Source organism: Arvicola amphibius, chromosome 3 (genome assembly GCF_903992535.2).
Source record: "Arvicola amphibius chromosome 3, mArvAmp1.2, whole genome shotgun sequence".
Taxonomy (NCBI): domain Eukaryota; kingdom Metazoa; phylum Chordata; class Mammalia; order Rodentia; family Cricetidae; genus Arvicola; species Arvicola amphibius.
The window spans coordinates 145,376,543-145,390,647 of NC_052049.1; the positions used below are offsets into that span (position 1 = coordinate 145,376,543).

General features: G+C 37.1%; 1 protein-coding gene across 1 annotated transcript in view; it reads right to left on the minus strand.

The window, feature by feature from the left end:
• Tinag (tubulointerstitial nephritis antigen) overlaps nucleotides 1-14,105 on the minus strand; it is a 95,047-nt gene that overhangs the window by 13,189 nt on the left and 67,753 nt on the right. The window lies entirely within an intron of this gene.

Genomic DNA, 14,105 nt, shown 5'->3' on the forward strand with positions numbered 1-14,105 from the left:
CAGAACATTGATTTTGCTGACATTCTTTTGTATTTTCCATGTTTATGTGTTTTACAACAAAAATGTCATCATTGACGTCCAAAAATTTGGTAGTATAGTTTTCTCCTTCACTATGGCATTATTTAGGTGAATAGTATAGAGTGACCTTTATCCAAATGACATGAAATGAAACTTATCTACCAAAAGAGATACCCTGTCATAAATGACTGGCCACGGGGACAAGCAATGGCCATCTTGAGACAGTCAACTGAGGCCCCTTGAAAAAGTTGATCCCATTTGCATGTGGACTAAAGCAGAAACGCAGGGGTTCCATCAATGTTGCACAGACGCCCTCCTTCCTGCTGCATAAGGCTTTTCCAGGTACAGGGGTTGGGAGTTGAGTGCTGATTCTCTTCTAAGGAAGCCCTCACCTTGCTCTGTAGGGAAGTCCAATAAATTCATCAGTTCCCCAGAATGAACTTTTATGAAATGATGCCTCAGTTTCTCATTGAAACATTGAGAGACAGGGTAGACAAGGCTTACATATCACCCTCAGATGGACTTTTTGAAACACGTCCTAGGTCAACTGGACCAGGAACTTTAAAGAGAGTTTCTATTTCTTCGTATAGTTCGCTGAATTTCTACCATAAATGGAGCAATCTAAACAATCTCTATGACTACTGATATGTAGTATAGTGCAAATATGAATAATTGTTACAGGTGGGGGAGTTTATATAAAATATTCATATATACATACTGCCTAGCAAAGACATTTCTAATTTCTGTATATATGTGCACATGTAGTAACTGAATCCTAGTTTCCCAGCAGCATATAACTGTTGTAGCAGAATTGTTTGTACTGCCACCCTGCTGTGTCAGTAAAATTACATGGATTGACTGGGATTAGTCATGGAGTTGTTGGAAGACTGTGGAAGCCAAATAGAGAGGGATAGGGAGAGAGAAGGAGAGGCTGGGGGAGACTTCTTGGGCTTTTAGATGGGGAAAATGTGGAGAGCAGAGTCTCTGATTGCCCCTCTGCCATTCATTGGTTTATCAAGATTTTATCTCAATTTCTGACTCCCGAATTTTTATTAATATTAGAACAATTTAGGTAAATAGTATATCTGGTGCCCACATTGAGCACCATATATAGGTAGATTTTTCTTTGGGGTGCTAGCTCAAATATAATGATGCTGATAGTTATTATTAATAATGAAAGCTAAGTCTTAGCTTATATTTTTTTTTGCAAAGCAGGAAATTCAACTTTACTTAGGTGGGTAATAGAATAAAGGGTGAATGGAGTGATTATTAGAGAGGAATGGGATAGATTAACGGTCCTGATAACCTCCATCCTTACTGACAGTAGCTTTTTCCTTGGCTTTAGTTGGAATCGAAGCCTCTTAAAATGGCAGATGATTTGGACTTTGAGACAGGAGATGCAGGGGCCCCAGCCACCTTCCCAATGCAGTGCTCAGCATTATATAAGGCCAGCCATGTAAGATTGTCTTCTCTGCAGCTCCCACATCCATAGGGCTCTGGGTAGTGAACTGTTTCAGTCTTGGTCCTTTTTTTCTGTTCTAGTCCTTTTGTTCAGAACTCAGATTTTATTCCCATTGAACAGTGTTCTCCACAGTGGTCCTGTCATTATGTACCTCCTTTTCTCCTTCTTTGTGCTAGTCTCTAGAACTGTATGTATCAACAGTCCTTTAGCTTGGCACATTCAGTTTCTTAATCTTGACCTCTTCCTATATAGATTTTGTAACTTAAATTGACCCATGTTTTTAAATCTACATTCCCTCTCTCTCCATACTATCCATCCTGCTTCCTCTGGGTTGGCTGGTATCTCTTGCTTACACCTCAATTTCTTCTCCTATTTATTCTCTCTCTGCCCAGAAGTCCCACCTATACCTCCTGCCTAACTATTGACTTGCAGCTCTTTATTAAACCAATCACAACAATACATATTAGCTTAAAAACAATAGCAAAGTCTTTAAAGAAAGAATAAAATAATATTAAAAAATAAACTGCATAAAGAAGGGAAATACACAGGGTATCTGGATCCTATATAGTGCATTGTTGACTTTGAATTTTTTTAAATCTCAAGATACACAAAGTAATAACTGCTGAGAGACATCAGATTATGGAAACTGCTAAATTAAGCCAACCTATACATTTTAAGAATGTCTTAACTACATAATAAAAGTCAGAAAATATGTTGCATTTGAGGACATAAAAGCTTAAGTTGATTATTTAAGATAATATTTTAAGGTCTAAAAAGATACTTTGGAGTTGGTAATATATGGTAGGATAGAAAGTAAACTAGGTACAAAACTTTTGACTCACCAAGATAGGATAGATAATGGAATATTTTCTCTGAACTTGCCAAGTTGTGAGTTATGAATGTTTGGTTATATTGTGAGTTATGAATGTTTGTTTTCATTTATGGAGATTATTATTATAATAATAATAATTATAAGTTATTATTGATCATACTCAATAAAAAAGTTGAACAATGGAGATTAGATTCAGGGATCTCTTTCTGAAGCGAAAAGAGGGGGATACAGCATAGAAATGATAGTATAAAAGGGTGAATTGTTATGTTTACATTTGCATGACCTCTAGTCTCTAATATGTTACACTTATGAATCTTTGTAGATTAATGCAAATTTAAGGTTATTTTTGTTTTATAGTATTATATGCTTCTATTTCTTGTTTAAGGTATTTTACCTATGTAGCTCATTTAAAAACATAACGTATAGTTCTAATCCTTGAAAGTTATTTAGGATAATAAAGAAAGACAGGTTAATGGTTAGTCATCTATAATAATCAAATTTAGGTTAGGTATTTGTTCAGTCAAATGGAGATATATTTTAAATAGATAGATTGCCTTTAAACATTTTGAAGACATACAAATTTGGCATTTAAAATATTTTAATAGTATAAGGCTTTCCAAGATAATGAGACACATCTGTTCCTAGCAGCACAAATTTACCTCAAAAAGGATGCTGGGCATTGAAAAACCTCCAAATAGAATTTGTTTTCAAGGAGGCAAAGCTAGCCATTTGGGCAAGAAACTGAACTTGCCTCTACTGCTAATAGTATGCTGTCCAAATTGGACAAATAGGAAGTTTGTTGAATTTTGCCAAGACAAGGTAGAACAACTCTTCAGAATTCCTACTTCATAGAAAAGTCTGTCAAGTGTTCTGGGCTTGTAGGATGAAAATGGATGCATCAATTTTGCAGATGAAACTTGGGTGACTGCCCAAGGAAGTCAGATGTCTCTGTCACTTCTTAGTTTTGGAAGTTGTTTACTCTGTACTTCCTTTTTAATCCTTTTAAATTATATCCCTCTTGGGTCTTTGATAATATTAAAGACTAGATATTTATAGTTACAGTTTACTTTGCTACAAAATTCAGAAAAAAATTCACAAAAGTATAAATTATATAAGGCTGAGAGACATAAAAGCTTAAGTTGATTATTTAAGATAATATTTTAAGGTCTAAAAAGATACTTTGGAGTTAGTAATATATGGTAGGATAGAAAGTAAACTAGGTACAAAACTTTTGACTCACCAAGATAGGATAGATAATGGAATATTTTCTCTGAACTTGCCAAAAGCAAATAAACTGAATATTATGAATGTAATTCTAATCTGATTATTGCCCTTATTGTATATAGTTTTACTATTTAGAATTAAAACCTTTGCTTTTGATTTATACAAAAAAGGGGGAAATGTTGTGTGATATTTGTGTGCTGTAGAATAATATATTGCTGTGATTGGCTTAATTGGTTTAATAAAAGGATGAATGGCCAATAGCTAAGCAGGAAGTATAGGTGGGACTGTTGGGGGAGGCTTCTGTCCTACCCAGTCCTGCAATAAGCACACAGAATCTATATTATTTGCAGTACTATTTGGCCAATAGCTTAAGCGTATTTCTGGATAGTTCATTAACCTATGCATCACCGTGAGGTTGTGGCCTATGAACAAAGATTCAGCGATGTCCTGTGAAGGCATCTGTCTCCCACAGGTGGCTACAAGGCTTCTCTCTGACTCTGCCTTCTCTTTCTATATATCTCTTTCAGCCTGGCTTTACTCTGTTAAGCCACTGGCCAAAAGCAGCTTCTTTATTAACCAATGGCAATAACATATTCACAGCATACATCATCTCCCACATTATAGGATTTCCAGGAAGAGAGAGAAAAAATAGGAGGAGAAATCTAGGTACAAGAAGGAGTTCCCAACGAATGTGGAGGAAGCATGGAGAGATGTCAGTATGGAGAGATGAGGTACTGAGTCATGCAAAGGAATGTGGATTAAAAATATGGATTAATTTAAGTTGTAGGAACTAGTAAGGAACAAACCTAAGGCAAGGCCAAGCTTTCATAATTAATAATAAGTCTCCATGTCATTATTTGTGAGCTAGTGTTCCAAAGAAAAATTCATATACTTGTAACAGTTTTAAAGAAACTGAACTTCAAATATATTGTTTTTTTCTTAAATAAGTCCCTGAGGTGGGTATTATTCACATATTCCTGTAGGGATATTTCATTTGTATTTTAATAAATAAAGTTTGCCTGAAGATCTGAGAGGAAAACAGTCCCACTTGTCAGCCTTACAAACCATGCAATTGTGACACACATTTTAATCCCAAGAGCTAAAGTGGTTTACCATATAAACCGGGCAGTGCTAGGAGAAAGCTCTCAGACATAGCCTCATTCTGAGATTACTGGAGGCAGGATCTCCGTTTCAGACTGAGGTAGAAGTAAGAGCCAGACTGGATATTTTGTCTTTCTGACCTTCAGGTTGAATACTAACATCTGTCTCTGCCTATTTATTAATTGTGCCACATTATCCACTTCTTGGCATAATGACTGGCTGATTAGAATTCTAAGCAGAAAAAGTTGGACCAGGAAACTAAATTTCATATTCGTTAACATATTATATATCCTTTCTTTCTTTCTTTCTTTCTTTCTTTCTTTCTTTCTTTCTTTCTTTCTTTCTTTCTTTCCCTTCCTTCCTTCCTTCCTTCCTTCCTTCCTTCCTTCCTTCCTTCCTTCCTTCCTTCCTTCCTTTCTTTCTTTTGGTTTGAGACAATGTTTTGCTATGTTACTAGGGTCAGAAATTCATTATGCAAAGCAAGTTACATGGGAGAAATCTTGCCTCTGCTTCCTGAGCTCTGGAATTATAGCTGTACACCACCAAAGTCATCTTATGTTCCTTTTTTTATTATGAACACATAACCTCTCAACTGTGGAGTATCCTATGCAACACTGGATTGTATGGGATAAAGCACATTGACTTCTTTTTTCATATAATATGATAGACTGTGAGAATAAAATTTATTTTTCTCTGACATTGCACTAGCGTTTCCTTAACGTGTACAATCTCATCCTCAGAGTTCCAAATCAAAACAAAATTTTATAAGACAAGCTTTCCCAGAAAATACATAACTTAAAATACACAAATATTTTATAATCTGTCCATTTGTACAAATGGTGTTTAATGGATAAAAGAACAATCGTAACATAATGCAAAGCTTTTGTCCAAAAATGACAGGCCTCTGTTTTAGATCACTTTTCTCTCAATTGAAACATTTCCTCCAGGATGGTGGGAGAAAACTCATAAGACTCAGGAAGTAAACAACTCAGAAATCTCAGGAGGTTCCTGAAATCACCAAGGTTAACAAGGTCTCTCCCCAAAATATGGAAGCAGTAAAACAAAAATTAGAGGAGGGAAGGATGACCATCTGAACTGCCTAAAAGAGGCTCTAAGACCTACGATGTTGCCTGTAGGTCACACAGAGAGCTGCAGGGATGTAGTTTCCATAATTTGTCAGTCAGGTTGGCATGGACTTCAGTGACACAGCTGCCTCTGAGCTGTCCTTGTTTATTTAAGGAACCTCTCACTCATGCCCCTGTAAGCAACCCCTATAAACTCATTGGCTCTTGAATTTGGGCTTTAGTGGACTCATTTTGTTCTGTAGTTGATTGTAAATGGGTGTTTGTTTTGATCTCTCCTGGAGATGCTTTGCACAAAAGCTTCTGGTGGGGTTCTTGGAATATTCCTTTGCTTTTGTATTCTTTGTCATAAGCACATGAAACAAGTCTGTAATAAGAAAGTTTGAGAAAAATCTGAAGAACAACTCTTCTTTCTTTCAGTCTTGTCTGAGGCTGGGTGGTAATTGCACTAATGATCTCCCCTTTTCTCTGCTATTCAAAAGAATATGTATTTTTGTTCCAAATAAGGGGAGCTTACTGAATAAGTTCACAAGAGGAAAGAGTTCAATTTCCAAAGCCATTATATAGTTTTATAGTTACTTTTACATATTTGTAACTTTTCTTTCAAAAGCCATTTATTATCAATCATAAGTGCCTCAAAAGATTAGAAGACTGTTATTTCAAGTACTAGATCACATCAGAAGTCTGTGTATCCATGTGTGTTTGAATGTATCTTTGTGGGTACCACAGCAGTGTATCAAAGTCAGAGGACAATTTCAGATGTTGGTACTCTTCTACTTGTTCCTCCTGCTATTGACTACAGGATAATTGCCTGTGAGCATCCAGGGAATCTTTCTCTATGTCTCATATTCACTTATGCAAGATGGGATTATAGACTCTACTTTTAAGAGGTCTGATATTTTTGTAGGTTTGGGGGATTTAAACTTCGGTCTTCATGTTTGTGTGGTGGCAAGTGTTATACTTACTGAACAATCTTCCCAAACATATATATGAAAACAGCTTATCACTCATTTTCTGTCCATTGACCATAGCAATCCTAACAATTTCAGAATGCCTTCAGTATGCTAGAAAAGTACCTTCAATGTGGTCTGGCTGACACATTAGCTGTTTACTTAAAGTACAAAATATAAGATTAAATCACAAGAACCACTCATCTCTGAGATTATATAAGCATAACATACTTCTTCTGTCCAAGATCCTAACAAATACTGTGAGAAACTGATTTGAAAAGGTGTGTGACAAACTTGTTGTTAAAATAGTTCTGAGTGAGTTATTTCCCTGATATTATGTGTATAATATAGAAAAATTTTGCAATATTCAAACAATTTACAAACTCAAAGTGACCACTATTACTCTGTCACTTGGTAAGGTTTTTTGAATTCCTTGTGCTCTGGTGAATTTAGGAATGAAGCATAAAAGGACAAATAAATCAATAGGGAAAACAGATGAAACTTACAGCAAAAATATACCATGAAATGGACACTGTGATTTTCATAAGCATACTTAGCATACCCCTCAGTACTATCAAATATGTCATGATATGTTTAGAGAAAATCATGCTGACAAACGGAATTAAAGCTCAACAATGTGACATTCACATACGCAAAACATTTGCCTACAAAATATTAAGAGCTACTTAATCACTTCAAATTCTTCATTATTTATAGCAATTCTAAGTAAAAGTAAAAGAAACTGCCTTAGTTTGCTGACTTTTAAGAAATATTTTTGTCTTTATAGCTGTTCACTTTTCAACATCCTGCACTGTGCTTCTGTTCTCTGTTCTAATGATATTTTTAGGAAATAGGATAGGAAAGACAGCAACAATTTTAAAAACTCGGGAATTACCTTAAATATCTTCTCAAAAAGAATTTAATTATAACTTTAATATACTTTTTAAAATAATGCTCATAGCTGGGCCTTAAACAGCTGGAATCACAGCTATTCTGGAGGGAAACTAGTTCAAGTCAATCCTGGGCAACTGAGTGAGACCCCGTTTCAAACTGGAAAGTAAGGCAAGGTCTGGGGATGGGGCTCAGCAGTTTTATCTAATATGTCTGAGGCCTGTTTCTGTTGACTCTAAATAATGAAAAAATAAAGAATAAAGAAACTAATAAATCATCATCATTTCAAACCCAGAGAAGATGTTGACATTGAAATCATAATAAACATTCATGAAATTGACAGCGAAACAGATGAATCATAACTGTCTAAATGCTAGAGGGAAAAGCACAAAGGATGGCGGCTGAGTTGAATAGTTCTAGGGAGGTGGAGTCTTGTGGAAGAATATTTTAACAGACTCTCCACCTCTGTGTGCACTTCAAATGGCAATAAAAGTTCACAGAGGAAAAAACTACCACTATAGATACCACTTAGTTAACCTAGCCTGTAGTCTCTGGGGCAAACAACAAGCAACGCCAACTCAAATTCAGCACTTATATGGTGACCTTCAAATGTCCTTTCACTTCCTGATCTTCTCTAGGAGGCATCTAAGCTGGTCATCAGATATGGTGTAGGATTGTTGTGGAGTATTGTGACAAAACCAGACTTGAGGACTATTTCCCAAATATCCCCATACCCTAGAGACTAAATGACCTCTTTGAACCAAAGGATTTCCTACCTGGTATTAGGGCAAATTCATGAGACTAAAATAATTAGTCAATCAAGGGTAATAAGTGTAACCTACATTATTCATTACTGGAAATTCCTTTATTAGTCAATGGAGAACATTTCCCCTAATACATGTGTACTGCTGAATTATGGTCATGCACCTCATGCACCTTGGCCTATTATTTTTATTTATTTTTTTTCACTTTACATACCAACCCCAGTTCTTCCTCCTTCCCCTTCTTCCACCCGTACCTCCCCCTTCCTACCCATATCTACTACTCAGAAGGGGCAAAGCTTCCCTTGGGGAGTCAATGAAGTCTGGCATACCAAGTTGAGGCAGGACCAATCCCCTCCCCCTTGTATAAGGCTGAGCAAGGGACCCACCATAGGGAATGGACTTCAAAATGTCTGTTTGTGCACCCAGGATAAGTCCCCATCCCACTTCCGGGGCCCCACCCAACAGATCCAGCCACATAACTGTCACCCACATTCAGAAAGCCTAGTTTGGTTCCATTCAGGTTCCCCAGTTGTTGGTCCAGAGTCCATGGACTCCCGCTAGCTTGAGTCAGCTGTCTGTGTGGTTTTTCCCCATCATGATCTTCACCCACTTGCTCATATGATCCCTCCTCCCTCTTTTCAACTGAACTCCAGGAGCTCAGCCCAGTGCTTGGCTGTGAGTTACTGCATCTTCTTTTATCAGTTACTAGACATAGGTTCTATGATGACAATTAGGGTAGTCACTAATCTAATTATAGGTGAAGGTCTATTCAGGTACCATCTCCACTATTGCTAGGAGTTTTAGCTGGGATCATCCTTGTGGATTCTTGGAAATTTCCCTATGACCAGGTTTTCTCCCTAATCCCATAATGGCTCCCTCTCTCAAGATATCACTTTCATTCCCCCATCCCTCTCTTAACTAGGCCTTCTTGATCCTTTATGTTTCCATCCCCCATTCCTCCCTTATACCCATTCCCAGTGTACCCAGGAGATCTTAACTATTTCTTCTTCCTAGGACCATCCATTCTATCTAGCTTATCTGAGGTTGTAGATTATTTGTTTCATGTCAAATATCCACTTATGAGTGATACCTCACTCAGGATGTTTTTTTTTTCTACTTTCATCCATTTGCCTGAAAATTTCAAGATGTCATAGTACTTTTTTACCATTCTGTAGTACTTCATTGTGTAAATGTACCACATTTTTCATTATCCATTCTTCAGATGTGGGGCATCAAGGTTGTTTCCAGGTTCTGGCTATTACAAATAATACTGTCATGAACATAGTTGGGCTAATGTTTTTGTGGTATGTTGGTACATCCTTTGGGTATATGCCTAAGAGTGGTATTGGTGGGTCTTGAGGTATATTGATTCCCAATTTTCTAAGAAACCACCTCAGCCTACTATCTTAAAAATAGTTGGAAAATTCAAGAAGTATGCATATGTTTTTGACACATGTCCTCTTATAAGTCAGTGAGTGTCTTTGAAGATGTAAGGACTTTTACAGCATCCATATTATCTGTAGCATAATTATTTGTTCTTCGTATCCATTAAAATAAATCAATCCCTTCATTTTATAGACCTTTGCTCAAACAGAGCAGGACCTTTGGTCAAATTTTCCTATAACTTTACCATCCAAAATATTAAAGACTCTGGTTGAGAAGCTAGAGCATTCCCAGCATAGATTTTTCTTTTCTTAGAGTAATCTCCTCAATTTTGACTTTTAACTGCCCTTTAGAACTTAACCTACAACATTAAAATAAACTGCTTTAGTTATTTGGGGCTCATTATCATTTTTGCCTCTCTTTCAGAACATACAGGTTTAGAAAATCTCCAAGCAGCTCTCACTCAGTGTCATGGTCACTGAAGTCCTCCCTCAGGCTTCATATTATATGTTCACTTCTCTAAGTTCTCTAAGCTAAAAACACAAAGTCAAAGATGCAGTGCCAAGATGTACATATGAGTGAGAACATGTGCCATGGACCCGGGATACCTCCCTCAGTGTGTTTCTAGTGGATGGCCCCATACCCAGAGATATATGCACAGCACAGATTGGTCAATTAAAATAAAAAGAAGTATAGTTGACTGGAGTATGGGGCTACATCTGGGAGAAGTTAATGGAAGAGTTTGTGGTAGATATCCTCAAAATCCATTATATGAAATTCTTAAATAAGTAATAAAATATTTCATTAACATAATAGATAGGAATGTCAACTATGTACTTCATGAATTCAGTTCTATTTTCATCCAGTGAACTGTTTTATTTTGTCCAAAGTAGCTGACATTTAAGTAAGTATGACACCGGGAGAAAAGACATGAGTATATGTGACCACAACTCTATTTGCAGTCTTTAATAATAGCATGTTGCAGATGAAGAATAAAATGTCTATCGAGGACAATCACAACTTCCTTCACAGAGGTGAACAGAAAGTCTTCAGGCTGAAAACAGTGGATAGAAGTTGGAACACAGTAAATAGATGTGAAAACATAAGGTCTAACCTCATTTCTGCCTATTCTAGGAGCTTTACTGAACCCGGACTTAGCCTGCTGTTAGGGTAGTGCTTGAACTGCATCTGAGCCTGTTCTAAGGACACTGTTTGAACTCCACTGCAGCCCATTCTACAGAAGTGTCAGGACATGAGGTTAGAAAAGCCAGTCTTGACACAGTCTGCCCAGAGTATTCACGTCTATCTATGTTGACACTCACAGTGTGGATGATAAAAGTCTTCCTACATGGGACATGGTGTGATCTAGATAGTCCTTCAAAATGGCAGCTCTGAAGCTACTGTGGGAGATAGGTGCTAGAGAAGGAGCCTCATAGAAAATATAAGTCTTGTAGGACAAACAAAATAGCAAAATGGTGATAAGACCTAATATTGTTGATTCTTTTAACAGCTGTATTAGTACTACTAAAAAGTGACTCTCAAATTGGTGAGTATAGGTGCTTGTTTCGCTTGTGAGGTGTACAGGCAATGGGAATAAGAGGAGCACAGATGAGGTAAATGAAAGGATTGGTTGATTCATTTCCATGAGCTGAAAAGGAATAAAAGTCAAGATCCACCCTGGAATTTCAAAACTAAATCAATAGTCACATACTATATATGTTACCTGTGAAGCACCTTGTATTACATAGCTATGTTTCCAGGTAATAGGATATTTTTACCACTGTCTAATACCACAATTACAGAATTAAGACATCTTCTGTTGAGATCTCAGTATTGGTGGTTGGTGGCTGTCCATATTAATCTTTAACTCATGACAATTCATGCTTATAGACAGCAAATAGACTTAACAATTCTGGAAGGCTGATTAAATATACTTAACAAACCTGAAAAAGGAAATTCTGAAAAATCAATTCTACACAGTGAGAAATTTTGCTGTAATGATAATATTCCTAATTCACATATCAAAACCACACTTGCCTGGAAATCCAATTCCTATAAAAATCTGGAGTAAAAAGTAAGTAGTTATATTATTCTTTTTAAATTATTATTTATTTTCTCCCTGTGTGTGTGTGTGTGTGTGTGTGTGTACATGTGTGCAGGCACCTGAGTGCCATTACATGCATGTGGAGGTCAGAGGCAACCTGAAAATGTTGGTTCCCTATCCACCATGTGAGTTGCAGAGAATGTACCTTAACCTGCTGACCCATTTCTTCAGACCTAACACTTGTTTTTATTTATGTGTTGTAGGGAGGGGGTTAGAGGGGTTGTGGGTATGGTGTTGAAGATCAAAAGAGGATGTTGAACCACCTGGAGCTGGAGTTACATGCCATGCCCTGTGTGTGCTTCTCTCTCTCTCTCTCTCTCTCTCTCTCTCTCTCTCTCTCTCTCTCTCTCTCTCTCTCTCTCTGTGTGTGTGTGCGTGTGTGTGTGTGTGTGTGTGTGTGTGTGTGTGTGTAGGCTAACCCCAGGGCTCTGAGTCAGTTTATAGTTTTTTGTTTTAACTTGGCTGACTACTTTTAGCATTTCTTTCTTTCTTTCTTTCTTTCTTTCTTTCTTTCTTTCTTTCTTTCTTTATTTCTTTCTTTTTCCTTTCCTTTTCTTCTGTCTTTTTTTTTTTTCTTTCTTCTCCTCTTTCTAGAACTGGGTACTAAACTCAGGGCCTTGTATTTGATAGGCAAGTGCTCTACCACTGAGCTAAATCATCACCTCCCCTATTAATCTTTTATATTGAATCTCAACTTGTAACTCAGGCTTTCCTGAAACTCACTATGTAGCTTAGGCTAACGTTAGACACCTGGCACACTCCCTGCCTCAGCCTTCCTGTGCTGGGATTGCCTGGGCTCCCCATTCCAGCTTATTTTAACTAATAGTAGATTCTGGTTTGTAACAGAATCATCAGACAAAAGTGTCAGAACACGTCTCAAGATTTGCTACTTCTGGGACCCTGGCATGTCCCCAAGTGGCTGACAATGAGAACTCAAATTTATGTTTTCTAAGCAGATCATTCTGTACTTGTGAATACAGATCCAGACAGATGGAGACAAAGTTCACAAATGGAGGACACACAAAAGATTTTCCATGCAGAACCAGCGCATTTCAGTAAGAAATATTGGTATTAGTATGAAACCTCAATCATTCATGTTAGAAAATGAAAGCTAGAATCCAAGTGTGAAGAAACCATCAGGTGGGCTTTTAGTAGATAACAGTGACTTGATTATTCTTGCTATGGGGTTTTGCTTTTATATTTGAGACAACAGTTAGAAACTCTGTTTCTTTGACACAAAGATTTGAGAGCTAACCGCAGTGAGAATGAGGCAAAATCATGCAGGCTTTTGTTTCCTCGTGAATATTCTACTAGAGATGCTTTGGAGGCTCACTTCTCAATGGGTACACACCTATTGAGTGTGGCTGTGTGGAGTGTGTCGGGAGCTCCAGAAAGTGCTGCTGAACACTGCATCAACCATGAGCAACAACAGGATGTGGAAGAGAAGGGTGGAATGAAGCTACTCCCTGCACCCTGCTTCATTTGCCACTTCAGGAAAAACTGAAATCAAGCCGGAATTCACTAAATCTCGCATCAGTACTTTCATTGATATATCCAGCCAAGTGGCTCCAATTTTTCTTGTGGATTTTAGAAACAGTTGAAGATTTCTGAAAATTATTTTTTTATAAACTACTGCATATATATTTCTTATCCTACTGTATCAAGAAGGAAAGGGCATGCAAGTATGCTACCAAATGCAAACTGGCCTGCAATAATAAACAGGATGATTGGCAGAATGTTACACCCAGTTAACAAGTGTTATATGTCTGAGAAAGCTATCTGTCTACAATCTGACGTACGGAGAGATTATATGTTAAATTCACATAATCATAAGAAATATATTGAGAAATAGAAGCAAAGTCCAAAGTCATCCATCACTACTGATGGCAATTAACCAATGTAATGTGTTACTACGAGATAGTTTAAGAAAAGCATTAGTCCTTTATTACTAAGAATAGAAATTATTCTTTACATTTTCTTAGAATAAAAAACACTAGAAAACTTTGGGACTATCGTGCACAAAAAGGGTTGGTCAGCTATGACTGAAAAGCTCAAGCTGACTGGATGTTTTATGAATATAATTTAATAGGAAATCTACCTCCTTTGCTTAGATGTTGTACATATCTGCAAATGGCAGAATTGAATACTCAAGAGCAAAAGCCCACAAAATGTATCTGATTCTAACCTAATATCTTTATGTGCTGGCTAGTTTTATGTCAGCTTGACACAAGATTTAGTCACCAGGAAGGAAGGAAACCCAAATGAGAAAATACCTTGGGACATTCTCCACTCCC